The sequence below is a fragment of the Ovis aries genome, chromosome 1, assembly GCF_016772045.2.
Source record: "Ovis aries strain OAR_USU_Benz2616 breed Rambouillet chromosome 1, ARS-UI_Ramb_v3.0, whole genome shotgun sequence".
Classification (NCBI taxonomy): domain Eukaryota; kingdom Metazoa; phylum Chordata; class Mammalia; order Artiodactyla; family Bovidae; genus Ovis; species Ovis aries.
The window spans coordinates 20,163,464-20,179,111 of NC_056054.1; the positions used below are offsets into that span (position 1 = coordinate 20,163,464).

Consider the following 15,648-nt stretch of genomic DNA (forward strand, 5'->3'; position numbering starts at 1 on the left):
AATTCACAACCCGTATAGTTGGGCATTGCAAGAGGGCATCAGAGGGCAGACACACTGAAACAATAATCACAGCAAACTAGTCAATCTAATCACACTAGGACCACAGCCTTGTCTAACTCAATGAAACCAAGCCATGCCTGCAGGGCAACCCAAGATGGGTGGGTCATGGTGGAGAAGTCTGACAGAATGTGGTCCCCTGGAGAAGGGAATGGCAAGCCACTTCAGTATTCTTGCCTTGAGAACCCCATGAACAGTATGAAAAGGCAAAATGATAGGATACCAAAGAGGAACTCCCCAGGTCATTAGGTGCCCAATATGCTACTGGAGATCACTGGAGAAATAACTCCAGAAAGAATGAAGAGATGGAGCCAAAGCAAAACCAATACCCAGTTGTGGATGTGACTGGTGATAGAAGCAAGATCCAATGCTGTAAAGAGCAATATTGCATAGGACCTGGAATGTCAGGTCCATGAATCAAGGCAAACTGGAAGTGGTCAAACAAGAGATGGCAAGGGTGAACGTTGACATTCTAGGAATCAGCGAACTAAAATGAACTGGAATGGGTGAATTTAACTCAGATGACCATTATATCTACTACTGTGGGCAGGAATCCCTCAGAAGAAATGGAGTAGCCATTATGGTCAACAAAAGAGTCCAAAATGCAGTACTTGGATGCAATCTCAAAAACAACAGAATGATCTCTGTTCATCTCCAAGGCAAACCATTCAATATCACAGTTATCCAAGTCTATGCCCCAACCAGTAATGCTGAAGAAACTGAAGTGGAAACGGTTTTATGAAGACCTACAAGACCTTTTAGAACTAACACCCAAAAAAGATGTCCTTTTCATTATAGGGGACTGGAATGCAAAAGTAGGAAGTCAAGAAACACCTGGAGTAACAGGCAAATTTGGCCTTGGAATGCGGAATGAAGCAGGGCAAAGACTAATAGAGTTTTGCCAAGAAAATGCACTGGTCATAGCAAACACCCTCTTCCAACAACACAAGAGAAGACTCTACACATGGACATCACCAGATGGTCAACACCGAAATCAGATTGATTATATTCTTTGCAGCCAAAGATGGAGAAGCTCTATACAGTCAACAAAAACAAGACCAGGAGCTGACTGTTGCTCAGATCATGAACTCCTTATTGCCAAATTCAGACTCGAATTGAAGAAAGTGGAGAAAACCACTAGACCATTCAGGTCTGACCTAAATCAAATCCCTTATGATTATACAGTGGAAGTGAGTAATAGATTTAAGGGTCTAGATCTGATAGATTGCCTGATGAACTATGGAATGCGGTTAACGACATTGTACAGGAGACAGGGATCAAGACCATCCCCATGGAAAAGAAATGCAAAAAAGCAAAATGGCTGTCTGGGGAGGCCTTGCAAATAGCTGTGAAAAGAAGAGAGGTGAAAAGCAAAGGAGAAAAGGAAAGATATAAGCATCTGAATGCAGAGTTCCAGAGAATAGCAAGAAGAGATAAGAAAGCCTTCTTCAGTGATCAATGCAAAGAAATTGAGGAAAACAACAGAATGGGAAAGACTAGAGATCTCTTCAAGAAAATTAGAGATACCAAGGGAACATTTCATGCAAAGATGGGCTCAATAAAGGATCCAGAAATGGTCTGGACCTAACAGAAGCAGAAGATATTAAGAAGAGGTGGCAAGAATACACGGAAGAACTGTACAAAAAAGATCTTCATGACCCAGATAATCATGATGGTATGATCACTAATCTAGAGCCAGACATCTTGGAATGTGAAGTCAAGTGGGCCTTAGAAAGCATCACTATGAACAAAGCTAGTGGAGGTGATGGAATTCCAGTTGAGCTGTTTCAAATCCTGAAAGATGATGCTGTGAAAGTGCTTCATTCAATATGCCAGCAAATTTGGAAACCTCAGCAGTGGCCACAGGACTGGAAAAGATCAGTTTTCATTCCAATCCCAAAGAAAGGCAATGCCAAAGAATGCTCAAACTACCAAACAATTGCACTCATCTCACATGCTAGTAAAGTAATGCTCAAAATTCTCCAAGCCAGGCTTCAGCAATACATGAACCATGAACTCCCTGATGTTCAAGCTGGTTTTACAAAAGGCAGAGGAACCAGAGATCAAATTGCCAACATCCGCTGGATCATGGAAAAGCAAGAGAGTTCCAAAAAGCATCTATTTGTGCTTTATTGACTATGCCAAAGCCTTTGACTGTGTGGATCACAATAAACTGTGGAAAATTCTGAAAGGGATGGGAATACCAGACCACCTAACCTGCCTCTTGAGAAATCTGTATGCAGGTCAGGAATCAACAGTTAGAACTGTACAAGGAACAACAGACTGGTTCCAAACAGGAAAAGGAGTACGTCAAGGCTGTATATTGTCACCCTGCTTATTTAACTTCTATGCAGAGTACATCATGAGAAATGCTGGACTGGAAGAAACACAAGCTGGAATCAAGATTGCCAGGAGAAATATCAATAACCTCAGATATGCAGATGACACCACCCTTATGGCAGAAAGTGAAGAGGAACTAAAAAGCCTCTTGATGAAAGTGAAAGAGGAGAGTGAAAAAGTTGGCTTAAAGCTCAACATTCAGAAAACGAAGATCATGGCATCTGGTCCCATCACTTCATGGCAAATAGATGGGCAAACAGTGGAAGCAGTGTCAGACTTTATTTTTTGAGCTCCAAAATGACTGCAGATGGTGATTGCAGCCATGAAATTAAAAGACACTTACTCCTTGGAAGGAAAGTGATGACCAACCTAGATAGCATATTCAAAAGCAGGAACATTACTTTGCTGACTAAGGTCCGTCTAGTCAAGGCTATGGTTTTTCCTGTGGTCATGTGTGGATGTGAGAGTTGGACTGTGAAGAAGGCTGAGCGCCGAAGAATTGATGCTTTTGAACTGTGGTGTTGGAGAAGACTCTTGAGAGTCCCTTGGACTGCAAGGAGATCCAACCCGTCAATTCTGAAGGAGATCAACCCTGGGATTTCTTTGAAAGGAATGATACTAAAGCTGAAGCTCCAATACTTTGGCCACCTCATGCGAAGAGTTGACTCACTGGAAAAGATCCTGATGCTGGGAGGGATTGGGGGCAGGAGGAGAAGGGGACGACCGAGGATGAGATGGTTGGATAATATCACGGACTCAATGGACGTGAGTCTGAGTGAACTCCGGGTAATGGTGATGGACAGGGAGGCCTGGAGTGCTGCGATTCATGGGGCCACAAAGCATCGGACACGACTGTGCGACTGAACTGAACTGAACTGAACTTATGGTTGGTCAGCCTCAAGGTTGGAGGTTCAGGGCTATGACATTCCCTGTTCCCCAGCCTGACATTCCAGAAACTCCACAGCTACTATCCAGCTTCTTTTTTTATTTAATTTTTTTACCATTTTAACTTTTTATTTTATATTGGAGTATAGCCGATTAACAATGTTGTGATAGCTTCATGTGAACAGCAAAAGCAGTCAGTCATACCTTTGTAAACTCCCCTCCCATCCAGGCTGTCACATAACATTGATAAGAGTTCCTTGTGCTATACTGTACGTCCTCGTTGTTCATCCATTTTAAATATAGCAGTGTTTACATATCAGTTCCAAATTCCTTTGCTATCTCTTCCTCCCATTCTTCCCCCTACTATCCAACTCCTTGAGTAGTACATTTCTGTGCACAGTCTCACTGATCGAACAGCCTTTCTTGATCTTGGTGAAACAGGCACTCTCTTTGAAATCAGCCACATATTTTTTGGCCTCTCCACAAGGCTTAAGGGATTTTAGTATACCGATCAGGGAAACCCAGGGCAATGAAAGCATGAAGTCCTAACCAGAATTCCCTGAAAGTGAAAGTCACTCAGTGGTGTCCAGTTCTTTGCAACCCCGTACCATACAGTGCATGGGATTCTCCAGGCCAGAATACTGGAGTGGGTTAGCCTTTCCCTTCTCCAGTGGATCTTCCCAAACCAGGGATAGAACCAAGGTCTCCTGCATTGCAGGCGGATTCTTTATCAGCTGAGCTATCAGGGAAGCCTGAGCCAACATTTTTAATCCTATCTTCACTATTTTGTTATTTTAAGCAAGTCACTAAGCCTCTCTAACACTCAATTTACCCCACTTTAAAATAAGAATAGTAATACCAACGTATTGGACTACCAAGAGGATTAGAGGAGATACAGGGGATCAGGAGGCATCAATCACTTTAAAAAGTATTTGTCAGGGAAATTCCCTGACAGTCCAATGGGTAGGACTCTGCTTTCACTGTTGAGGTCCTGGATTCAGTTCCTGGTCAGGAAATTAAGATCCCTCAAGCCATGTGGTGCAGCCAAAAGAAAAAGTATTTATCAGTGTGCCCTCCGATCTGAGGCAGATGACCAACGCTCTCTTGCCTATTCAAAAATGTTGCTATTGCAATTATTTTCTCTTTCTCCTGAACTGTAAGTGTTTCTCACTCTGATGGATCAGCATATAACCTGCCATACTAGTGTGTCTGCCAATTCAGGGGGAAAAAATATCCCACCTTTGACTTCATTACACATCCAACTACCATCCCATTTTGCTATAGCAAAATTCCTAAAAGAGTTATATCCGCTTTGTCCACTTCTTCACCTCCAGTTCTTTTCTTAAATTGCTGTAAATGAGCTTTATCTATACCACCTCACTGAAACATCTATTGTTGAGACTGCCAATGACTGCCCTTATGCCAAACCAGTAGTCAAGCCTCATTCCTCATCTTAAATGACATCCTGGCAGCATTTGTCCTGGTTGATCATTCTCTCCCTAAAAAGCTTTCTTTACGTGACTTCTGGGATTTTTGGTTCTCCTGAATTTTCTTTCATCTATCGGTTGCTTTTCCTGGGTCTTTTTCCTGACTTCTAAATATTGCAGGGCCATCCGGAAGAGAGTCTTTGGTCTTCATTTCTCTTATGTCTCATTCATTCCCTAGGTGAGCTCCTCCAGGTTCAAGACCGCAGACATCATTTATACAGTCCAAACTTCATCCCTGGGCTCTGCATTCATACACCCAAAGCCTCCTTGTTTCCCATCTTTTATGCTATATAGACATTTTAAACTCAATTGTCCAGAAAGAACTCTTTTCTCCCTACCACTCGCATACTGCTTTTCCAGTTTTTCCCATTTAGGAAAAGACATCAACATTTGCCCAGTTGCTCAGGTCAAAACACCAGGGTAATCCTTTATACATCTCTCCCTCCTTATCTCGGAGAAGGCAGTGGCACCCCACTCCAGTACTCTTGCCTGGAAAATCCCATGGACGGAGGAGTCTGGTAGGCTGCAGTCCATGGGGTCGCTAAGAGTCGGGCACGACTGAGCGACTTCACTTTCGCTTTTCACTTTTATGCATTGGCGAAGGAAATGGCAACCCACTCCAGTGTTCTTGCCTGGAGAATCCCAGAGACAGGAGCCTAGTGGGCTGCTGTCTATGGGGTCACATAGAGTCGGATACGATTGAAGCGACTTAGCAGTAGCAGCAGTAGCAGCAGTAGCAACCCTCCTTATCTATCAATAATACATCCTGGGACTTGCCTGGTTGTCTAGCGGTTAAGACTTCAAGCTCCCAATGCAGGGGACCTGGGTTTGATCCCTGGTCAGGGAACTAGATCCTTCATGCTGAAACTAAAAGATGCATGCCACAACAAAGATTGAAGATCTTGCATGCCACAACTAAAATCCAGCACAGCCAAATAAATCTAAAATAATAGTAATAATAACCCACCCGGTCAGCTCTCTCTTCAAAATGTATGCCAAATCTGACCACTTCTCACCACCTTATTACCTCCACCCTTTTCTAAGTAATGATCATCTCAAGTATGGTTTACTTTTAGAGCGTCCTAACTATTCCTCACATAGCCGTCAAGGATGCAGGCTTGATGCCTAGGCAAAACTTACTTGGTCACTGCAGCCCAGGGAATTTTTGTTAGGGAATCCTAGCTCAGCGGATCTTACCAGCATTTACAAACTCAGAAAGGACTGATATATAAATTAGAAAATCAATATACTAATCACCATGGAAAGATTTCTTTTCAAGAATGCGTATATGTTCCTGCCTGCCCTCCAGAACACTCTTTTCTAAGCATTAAGAAATATAGAGGACTTTCCGGTGGTACAGTGGATGGGAATCTGCCTGCCAATGCAGGGAACACGAGTTCAATCCCTGGCCCAGGAAGATTCCACATGCCCCAGGGCAACTAAGCCTGTGCACCACAACCACTGAAGTCCGAGCATCTAGACCTATGCTCAGCAACAAGAAAAGCCACAGCAACCAGAAGTCGCAGCACTGCAATGAAGAGTAGCCCCCACACGCCCCAACTAGAGAAAGCCCTAGTGCAGCAAAAATAATAATAATAATAATAATAATAATTAATTTAAAAAAATTTTAAATATAGAAAGCAGAACATTACTAAGAATTTTGCTTTGATGTATATGGAATTAGGGAAAAGGCCATGAAGTGGTTCCAAGGACTAATCCCCTCTGAGTTAAGGAAAACCATATGGTCTCTCAAGTCCACCAAGCCCCCAAAAGAAGTGCCTTGCCCAATGACTCCCTCCCTTCCATAGTAATTTATAACATCTTGATTCCATTGTCGTTGTTGTTGAGTCGCTAAGTCAAGTCTGACTCTTTGTGATCCCATGGACTGTAGCCCTCCAGGCTCCTCTGTCCATGGGAATTCCCAGGCAAGAATACTGGCATGGGTTGCCCTTTCCTTCTCCACAACCCAGGGTTGGAACCTGACCCAGGGATGGAACCCATGTCTCCTACTTGGCAGGCAGATTCTTCCCCAATGAACCACCTGGGAAGTCCAGTTATTGTCATTCAGTTCAGTTCAATCGCTCAGTCATGTCCGACTCTTTGTGACCCCATGAATCGCAGCACACCAGGCCTCCCTGTCCATCACCAACTCTCGGAGTTCACTCAGATTCACGTCCATTGAGTCAGTGATGCCATCCAACCATCTCGCCCTCTGCCATCCCCTTCTCCTCCTGCCCTCAATCCCTCCCAGCATCTGGGTCTTTTCCAATGAGTCAACTCTTCTCATCAGGTGGCCAAAGTATTGGAGTTTCAGCTTCACATCAGTCTTTCCAATGAACACCCAGGACTGATCTCCTTTAGGATGGACTGGTTGGATCTCCTTGCAGTCCAAGGGACTCTCAAGAGTCTTCTCCAACACCACAGTTCAAAAGCATCAATTCTTCGGCGCTCAGCTTTCTTCACAGTCCAACTCTCACATCCATACATGACCACTGGAAAAACCATAGCCTTGACTAGACGGACCTTATTCGGCAAAGTAATGTCTCTGCTTTTGAATATGCTATCTAGGTTGGTCATAACTTTCCTTCCAAGGAGTTTTAAGTGTCTTTTAATTTCATGGCTGCAATCACCATCTGCAGTGATTTTGGAGCCCCCAAAATAAAGTCTGACACTGTTTCCACTGTTTCCCCATCTATTTCCCACGAAGTGATGGGACCAGATGCCATGATCTTAGTTTTCTGAATGTTGAGTTATTGCCATTAGAATGGTGTTAATTAAGTTGGTCCTTACGTACACTATGACAGATTATAGTTTGTTAGAGTTTTAGCAGAAGTTTGCAATTCTGGTGCTTTTTCCCTTTGACTTCGGAGGCAGACAAGGATCGTTCACTTTATTCTAGTAATGAAGTACCTCCCTAACTCAGACTCTTACAACACAGGCTTAGGCCTTGTGCTAACCAAAACTGCATCTATTTTTTATGTTTTACCCAATTAATCTTCCCAATGTATTCCTCTAATTGGTTTTTTTGTTTTTTGTTTTTGTTTTGTTTTTGTTTTTGTTTTCCCACTTAGAAACCTTTACTATCTCTGCAAAGTCCAAACTTCTTGGCTAAGCAGTCAATGTTCTACATGAACCTACTCTCCAGCTGAAGTGGCCCTCTGGCTAAGCATACTTTGGTTCTTCTTGTCAACCTGACTTTGCTAATTAATGTTTGAAAATGTTCCCTCCTTCCATTTCAGCCTATTAAACTGATACAAACATCATGGGAAAATACAGTCTCTAAAGTAATAGCTTTCAATCTTTTTATAACTTATGTCCTATGACTCACTTTCCAAACACCCTCAATCCCACTATTACAGAAGTTTTTTAAAAATTTATTTTCCCCAGGAACTTCACTGGAGGTCCAGTGGTTAAGACTCCAAACTTTCAATGCAGGGGGTGTGGGCTCCGCTGCCAAACAAACAAACAAAACCTATTTTTCTCACATTCACAAGCATCATGGAGAATAAACAGAATTTCTATGAATTAAATCACAAATAAATAGAATAATTATTTTAGTAGTTTAGACTACAGAACAATTCAAATCATAAACACACATACAGAAAAACCCATAAACACAAAAGTAGGTAATAATTTCTCATATGCTATAATAGTGACTGTTATTAAGTAATTGGACTGTTGTTTTTGTATTTTCAAAAGCTGCAATAAGGGGCTTCACTGGCAGCTCAGTGATAAAGAATCCACCTGCTAATGCAAGAGACATAGGTTCGAGCCCCAATCCGGGAAGATCCCACAGGCTGCAGAGTAACTTAGGCTGTGCGCCACAACTATTAAGCCTGTGCTCTAGAGCCTGGGAACCACAACTACTGAAGCCTTTACACCCTGGAGTCAGTGCTCCACAACAAGAGAAGCCACCAAAATGAGAAACCAGCGCCCCAACTACGAGAGTAGTCCCACTCCTCGCAGTTAGAGAAAAGCCTGTGAAGCAACGAAGACTCAGCACAGCCAAAAATAAATGAGTAAATAAAATTACTTTTTAAAAAATTGCATAAACATTGTAAATAAACTATACTCCAATACAAATTATTTTTAAAAAGTTACAATGAAAATGTGTATTGGTTTTATAAAGGAAGCACATTATTTTTTTTTTAAAGAAAAGGAATACCTAAGTATGATATCTTTTGTTTTTGCCTTTTTTTCCTTCAAGTATTATATCTTAGTTGAGACCACTCAAAAGTCAGACACTAAGACTAGTACTTAGGTACAGATCATTTATTTGGGAAACGCCCCTAAGAATTAGAAGGAAGGGAGTGGGGACATAAAACAGAAAAGGGGAAAGGATTAATACATCAACTACTTAATACTATGGGCAACCAGAATCAATCCATGTAGGATTCTTCTGAAAAACTCTGGAAACCACATCTCAAAATTATCCCAGTGAAGGCTGGGGAGGCTGGAGTATTACCCCCAAACCCCTTTCTTTCCATTTTCTGAGGGTTTCCTGTGGAAACCATAACTCCCTCACATTTTCAGATTGCAGCCTCACACAGCTGAGCTGCCTTCCACAGCATGGAGAAAGCCCTGGGGCAGCAAAGCAGAGAGACACCATGGTACACGGTTGACGCTGTAAGTTACTGACCTCAGTCATGTTATATCAGGCAGGTTGAGGCATTACACAAATCTCCTACAACAAGAAAGACAGAATAATCATTGGAAAGTTCTGTGCCCAAGAACTCACTTCTATTTCCAGCTGACAGTAACCACACTAGTGTCTAGAAGTGTATGCCTTCTGTCGGTGGTACTCTCAAGAATCGCTGACCTACGAAGGCCCGGCTCTAGTCACTGCTAATCCCTACTAGTTTGTTACTCCTTTGAGTGCATGTTGGACCATATGTGCAAACAATTTTCAGAAGTTTATTCACTGAGCCCTAAGTATGAACCAAACATCATGCTTAGCAGCAGGGTCACAGAGATCAACAACTCACTGCAAGAGGCAAAGGAGTGTCCTGGAAAAAGCATCCTTGCCTTCGTGACTTTGGAGTTATAGATGAAGGTTGCAAGAGTTCCATTTACTGTGTGAGCTTCAAAATCATTTAGCCTCTTCTCAACTGGAAAACAAGGATAATGGTCGCTACTTTCAGGGTTGTTGTGAAGATTAAGCAAGGTAATTTCTATGACATATTCAGTACAGTGCCTGATACATATAGAAAGAGCCCAATAAATATTAGCTATTGTTTTGCTATTTAAAATGGTAGCTAGGAATTCCCTGGTGGTCCAGTGGTTAAGACTTCATGCTTTCACTGCCAGGGCCCAATTTCAGTCCTTGCTCAAGAAACTAAAATCCTATATGCCTCATAGTTAGGCCAGGGGAAAAAAAAATTAATTAAACAATAAAAAGATAGCTAAAGCAAGCTTCCTAAATCGATCTCTGGCCTCAAAGATATGGTCCCAGTCCTGTGGGTAACATAGGATAGAGCACAGTCTTAGTTCACAGCGAAATATGGTACAGTGGAGTCATGCACAGGAGCAATGTCATGCTTGGAAATGAGGGGATTAGAGCTTGAACCTAGAGTGATGAGGAAGGAGTCTGCCTGGTATAGCTTTGAGGGCCTGATGGCAGCCTTGCTCCCTCAGCAGGCTCTTATATTGGGTCATAGGATCCAAGGAGCTGAGGAAGAGAGTGATGCCTCCATATATAAATCCATTTGCTGGAAGTTTCTGCATCAAGGGCTGGTTTCTGAGCTGTTCAGTGTTTAGAAATGATTCTGCCCTTTAGGGACATTCATGGATTGGAAAGAATTCAGCTGTTCCTTAAATATACCCTGCCTTGTACTATTATGTCACTAGAAGGTCAGCTCGAGAAGGCAAGGTCTTATTTATGGTATCCCCAGCAACCTAGCAGAATACCTAGCACATGGCAGGGGCTCAATAAGTGGTAGATGAATGAATGACTACTGAATGAAAGAGCACTCAGCCATGAGCACGTGAAGGTGAGCCTAGATTTAAGGTCTCCGTCTCCTTCCAGGAATTCTGACAGATAAGGGGTTTGCATCCACGAGTTTGAGAGGCCCTGCTGAGGGGCAGGTCAGAGGGTATGAACCTCTCTTCATGCTCTTGTCTCAGGTTCCTTTCATCTTGATAAGGCATTTAGGCCCCTGCTTCTCCTGGCTATAAGTTTCCGGAGTGGCCTTTTTATTGTCTTGATTTGCATAAGGCTCCTCTTGAATTTGAACTTTGTTCTTGAATTCTCAGGTAATCCAATCCAAAGTAAGCAGGAACTGCCAGCCAATAAACCACTGCTACAGATAGACTCAGAAACTTGGAAAGAGGCCATTTCCTCATCCCTTTGACCTGACCACATTCCTCTCAGATTCTATTATAGACACTTCTGCCAAATCCTGAAACGCTCAGTGAAGCAGGGTTGAGAACTTGTCCCTCTCACCTAGTAGTCCAGAGTGGGCCACGCCATCCTCATTCCTAGGAGACCCCTCTTACTTTCCAACTCTTCATCTGTTTGAGCCTTGTCTCCCCTGCATTCCAAGACGCTGCCTCTGTGCACCCATCTCGGGGTCTGCTTTCCACCTCTTTTACTTTAGCCCCTCTGAACTGTGAACCTTAAAGCCAGAGGACAAGTCTGATCCATTTTTGTGTTCTTCTTTGCACCTAGAAAAAGACTAGGTGTTATAGTCTGAATGTTTGCCTCTCTGCCTCTCCACTCTCATTAATATGTTGAAATTCTAGTACCCAAGGTGATGTGGTAATTCCCATGGGGTATCTGGGAAGTGTGTAAGTCATGTGAGTGGAATTCTTTATAAAAGAGGCTCTGGAGAGATCCCTTGCCGGTCTGCCATGTGAGGCATACAATAAGTCTAGGATCTAAAAGAGGGCCCTTACCTGATCATGCTGGACTGATCAGGTAAGTAAGTCCCTGACCTTGGACTTCCATCCTCCATAATGGTTGGCAATAAATTTCTGCTGTTTGTAAATCACCCAGTCTGCAGTATCTGAAGCAGTCTGAAAACAGACTAAGATAGTAGTGCTTAGTAAATTCTCAGTAAATGTTAGCTAAAAGCATGATTCCTCCCACTATTCTCTCTTTGTAGCTTTTCCACTTTCTTCCACTGGACCCTGCCCTTAGCACAAGTTCATGTTCAAATTCCCCATATTGTGAAAAACTCCCTCTATCTGCTTTTCTCTGAAGCCACTAATCCATCACTTTCCTTTCCTTCTTTATTTTCTTGAGAAGTCTGCCCTCTGGTTTTCCACATCTTAATCTCCTCTTCACCCCTAAATCCAAGCCATCTGGCTCAGGATTAACCAACCATTCCACAGAGCCAGCTTTCCACAAAGTCACCAGTGATTTTCATGCCAATTGAATTCAAAAGTTTCTGCTGTGAAAATTAGAGAACATAAATGTAAAAGTATGGCAGATAGTAGATGCTTAGTAAAATGGTAATTATTCTTACCTGTCTTAGTTTCCCTAACATTACTCACTTCTGGTATCTCTTTTAAATCATTTTCCCCTCCTTCTCGCCACTCATTGTAAAGGTATATAGTTTTATCCTAGCCTGTTGCCCTGGAAAACCAAAGCTCAGGGCAAAATTTACATGCTAAGGCCTATTGTGATGTTCAATAAACAATATTCAGGACGAAAATAAGGGAAAATCAGGAAGGAAGGGAAAGAAAAGTCAAGATGGTGGTCTACAGAGCTAGCGACAGATTTATAAGATACAGCTAATTGCTTGGTTATATAGGACTGAGAGATCATGTAAAATGCCTATATCATGTCTAGGAATCATTTCTCGGGGAGAGGAAGAGAAAACTGCTGACTCTTCCCTTCTATCTTGCATGGGTCAACTTCCTTATACCATGTGTGTGTGCTAAGTCCCTTCAGTTATGTCCGACTCTGTGTGACCCTGTAGACTGTAGCTGGCCAAGCTCTTCTGTACATGGGATTCTCTAGGCAAGAATACTGGACTGGGTTGTCATGCCCTCTTCCAGGGTATCTTCCTGACCCAGGATCAAACCCACGTCTCTCGCGTCTCCTGCATTGGCAGGCAGGTTCTTTACCACTAACACCACCTGGGAAGCCCTGAATGAAACATTAACTCCCTTGTACTTCCAGATTATATCCTGAATCCTCAAGGCAGTCTTGGGAGATTGATCTCAGTCCATAGCAAGTGATTCAGCTTATTTTGGAAGTGGTGTTGAGTGAGATTTTCTGTGGATCTGGTTAAGTCAGACCTGAGTGTCATAGCTGCTGCAGCTCCTGCTGCAGCAGGTTCAATAAAGAAAGGACAGAAGTCTGGCCCACATAATTGGGGAAGCTGAAGCAGGCTACTGCATCAGTAGACAGGCTCACTGTAAAGACTAGCTCTCCACCAAGTGGCGAGGCAGGAAGCAGGTGGGTCCAAGTGAGTCTGGAGAAGTATTCAACTGGATTCAATCAAGAGCTATGTTTCAAAAACTTGATAAACACGGAAGAAAGACAAAATAACCTATTTATCCAGAAGTCAAAAGCAATGCTGCAATTATTTTGGTATTGCAAAAGACTGGTATTTTCCAATCTTTTTCCTTACACATATAGGTTTTTCTGTTTTTAATTTGAAAGGATTTTCTTACTTTCTGATTGGAGTGTAACATGGAAAGTGTACCGATTAAGTGTATAACTTGATAAATTTTCACAAATTTAATGTTTCTTTTTAAATTAAATCAATAAATAGATAATTACTATCACCCCACAAGTTTCCCTTCTTGCCCATTTCCAGTCACTATATCTCTAAGGGTAATCACTATCTTGACTTCTAACAAGATAGATTAGTTTCACTGGTTTTATACTTTATAAAAATGAAATTATACAGTATATATACTCTTTCATGTCTGTTTTATTTCACTCAACAGTAAGTTTGGCAAATTTATTCTTGTTGAGTGCAGGAGTAGTTAATTCCTTTTCACTGTTGTATAATATTCTACTTCCAGCATTTCTATTTAGCCCTTTTTGGCTCTTTTTCTTTTATGTCATTGCATTCTTCTTTTTTTTTTACTTGTAATATTTTTACTAAATTCATATTAAATGAAAAAAGATTGCTAACACCATTCACATAATATGCATTTTGAAAGTAAACTCAGATAAAGGATTTTCTTTTTTTAATTAATTTATTTTTAATTGAAGGATAATTGCTTTACAGAATTTTTTTGTTTTCTGTCAAGCCTCAACATGAATCAGCCATAGGTATACATATATCCTCTCCCTCTCAAACCTCCCTCGTGCCTCTCTCACCATCCCACCCCTCTAGGTTGATACAGAGCCCCTGTTTGAGTTTCCTGAGACATACAGCAAATTCCCATTGGCTCTCTATTTTACATATGGTAATAGATAGCCATACTCTTTCCATACATCTCACCCTCTCCTCCCTTCTCCCCATATCCATAAGTCTGTTCTCTATTTCTGATTTTCCATTGCTGCCCTGCAAATAAATCCTTCAGTACCATCTTTCTAGATTCTGTATATATGCATTCATATACGATATTTATCTTTCTCTGACTTATTTCACTCTGTAAAATAGGCTCTAGGTTCATCCACCTCTTCTGATTCAGTTTGGGTTTATGGGAAGCTAAAGACTGTTTCTGGTGGTCTTAGGCAAGAATTGTTCCTCACTCATTTAAGAGATCTCAGAAGTTAGTTCTCTGAAGAATGTGGTAGCTGATATGAAGGCTAGAAGTGTCATAATCATTTGCCACCATGAGGATGGTGATGTGATATCAACTTCAGGATGAAGATGTGAGATTGAAAAGCAGAGAGAAGAAATGGAGAGAAAATGGGATCCTGACGACATTGTTGAGCTGCTGGATCAAACCAGGCTTGAAGCCTGTCTATGTGAGCTCATAATTTTCTTTTATCGTTGAAGCCAATTTAAATTGGGTTTTCTGTTAAGGGCAACATAGAGTCTTAACTTATCTATGGGTCAGTACAGGGAGCTTTGGAAACAAAGAAGAGGGGCACATAACTCAGTCTGAGTCAATCAGGGCGAGAGAACTAACTCTTAGGTAGATTGTAAGGAGTCTGGGGCCCTCAAGGAGGAATGGATCGGGGGCCCTCAAAGAGGAGAAAGGGGTCCAGGGTTCTTGAGGAAGAGAAAAGGACAAACATTTTTTCTACATTCTTTTGTCTTAATCATAGAAAATGTTTTTTTCTTTATGCCCAGAGCTAATGGCTCAAGCTCTGTATGTTTTTCCTCAAGCTCTGTACTAATGATTATACAAGGGTGAACGTCGACATTCTAGGAATCAGAGAACTAAAATGGACTGGAATGGGTGAATTTAACTCAGATTACCATTATATCTATTACTGTGGGCAGGAATCCCTCAGAAGAAATGGAGTAGCCATTATGGTCAACAAAAGAGTCCAAAATGCAGTACTTGGATGCAATCTAAAAAACGACAGAATGATCTCTGTTTGTCTCCAAGGCAAACCATTCAGTATCACATTTATCCAAGTCTATGCCCCAACCAGTAATGCTGAAGAAGCTGAAGTTGAACAGTTTTATAAAGACCTACAAGACCTTTTAGAACTAACACCCAAAAAAGATGTCCTTTTCCTTATAGGGGACTGGAATGCAAAAGTAGGAAGTCAAGAAACACCTGGAGTAACAGGAAAATTTGGCCTTGGTAGGCAGAATGAAGCAGGGCAAAGACTAATAGAGTTTTGCCAAGAAAATGCACTGGTCATAGCAAACACCCTCTTCCAACAACACAAGAGAAGACTCTACACAGGGACATCACCAGATGGTCAACACCAAAATCAGATTGATTATATTCTTTGCAGCCAAAGATGGAGAAGCTCTATACAGTCAACAAAAACAAGACCAGGAGCTGACTG

The 15,648-nt window shown here is 41.9% G+C and overlaps 1 pseudogene; it reads left to right on the forward strand.

Annotated features, from left to right (window-relative positions):
* The first annotated feature begins 398 nt into the window (after positions 1-398).
* On the forward strand, positions 399-1,202 carry LOC132657640 (craniofacial development protein 2-like; annotated as a pseudogene).
* Positions 1,203-15,648: the final 14,446 nt, after the last annotated feature.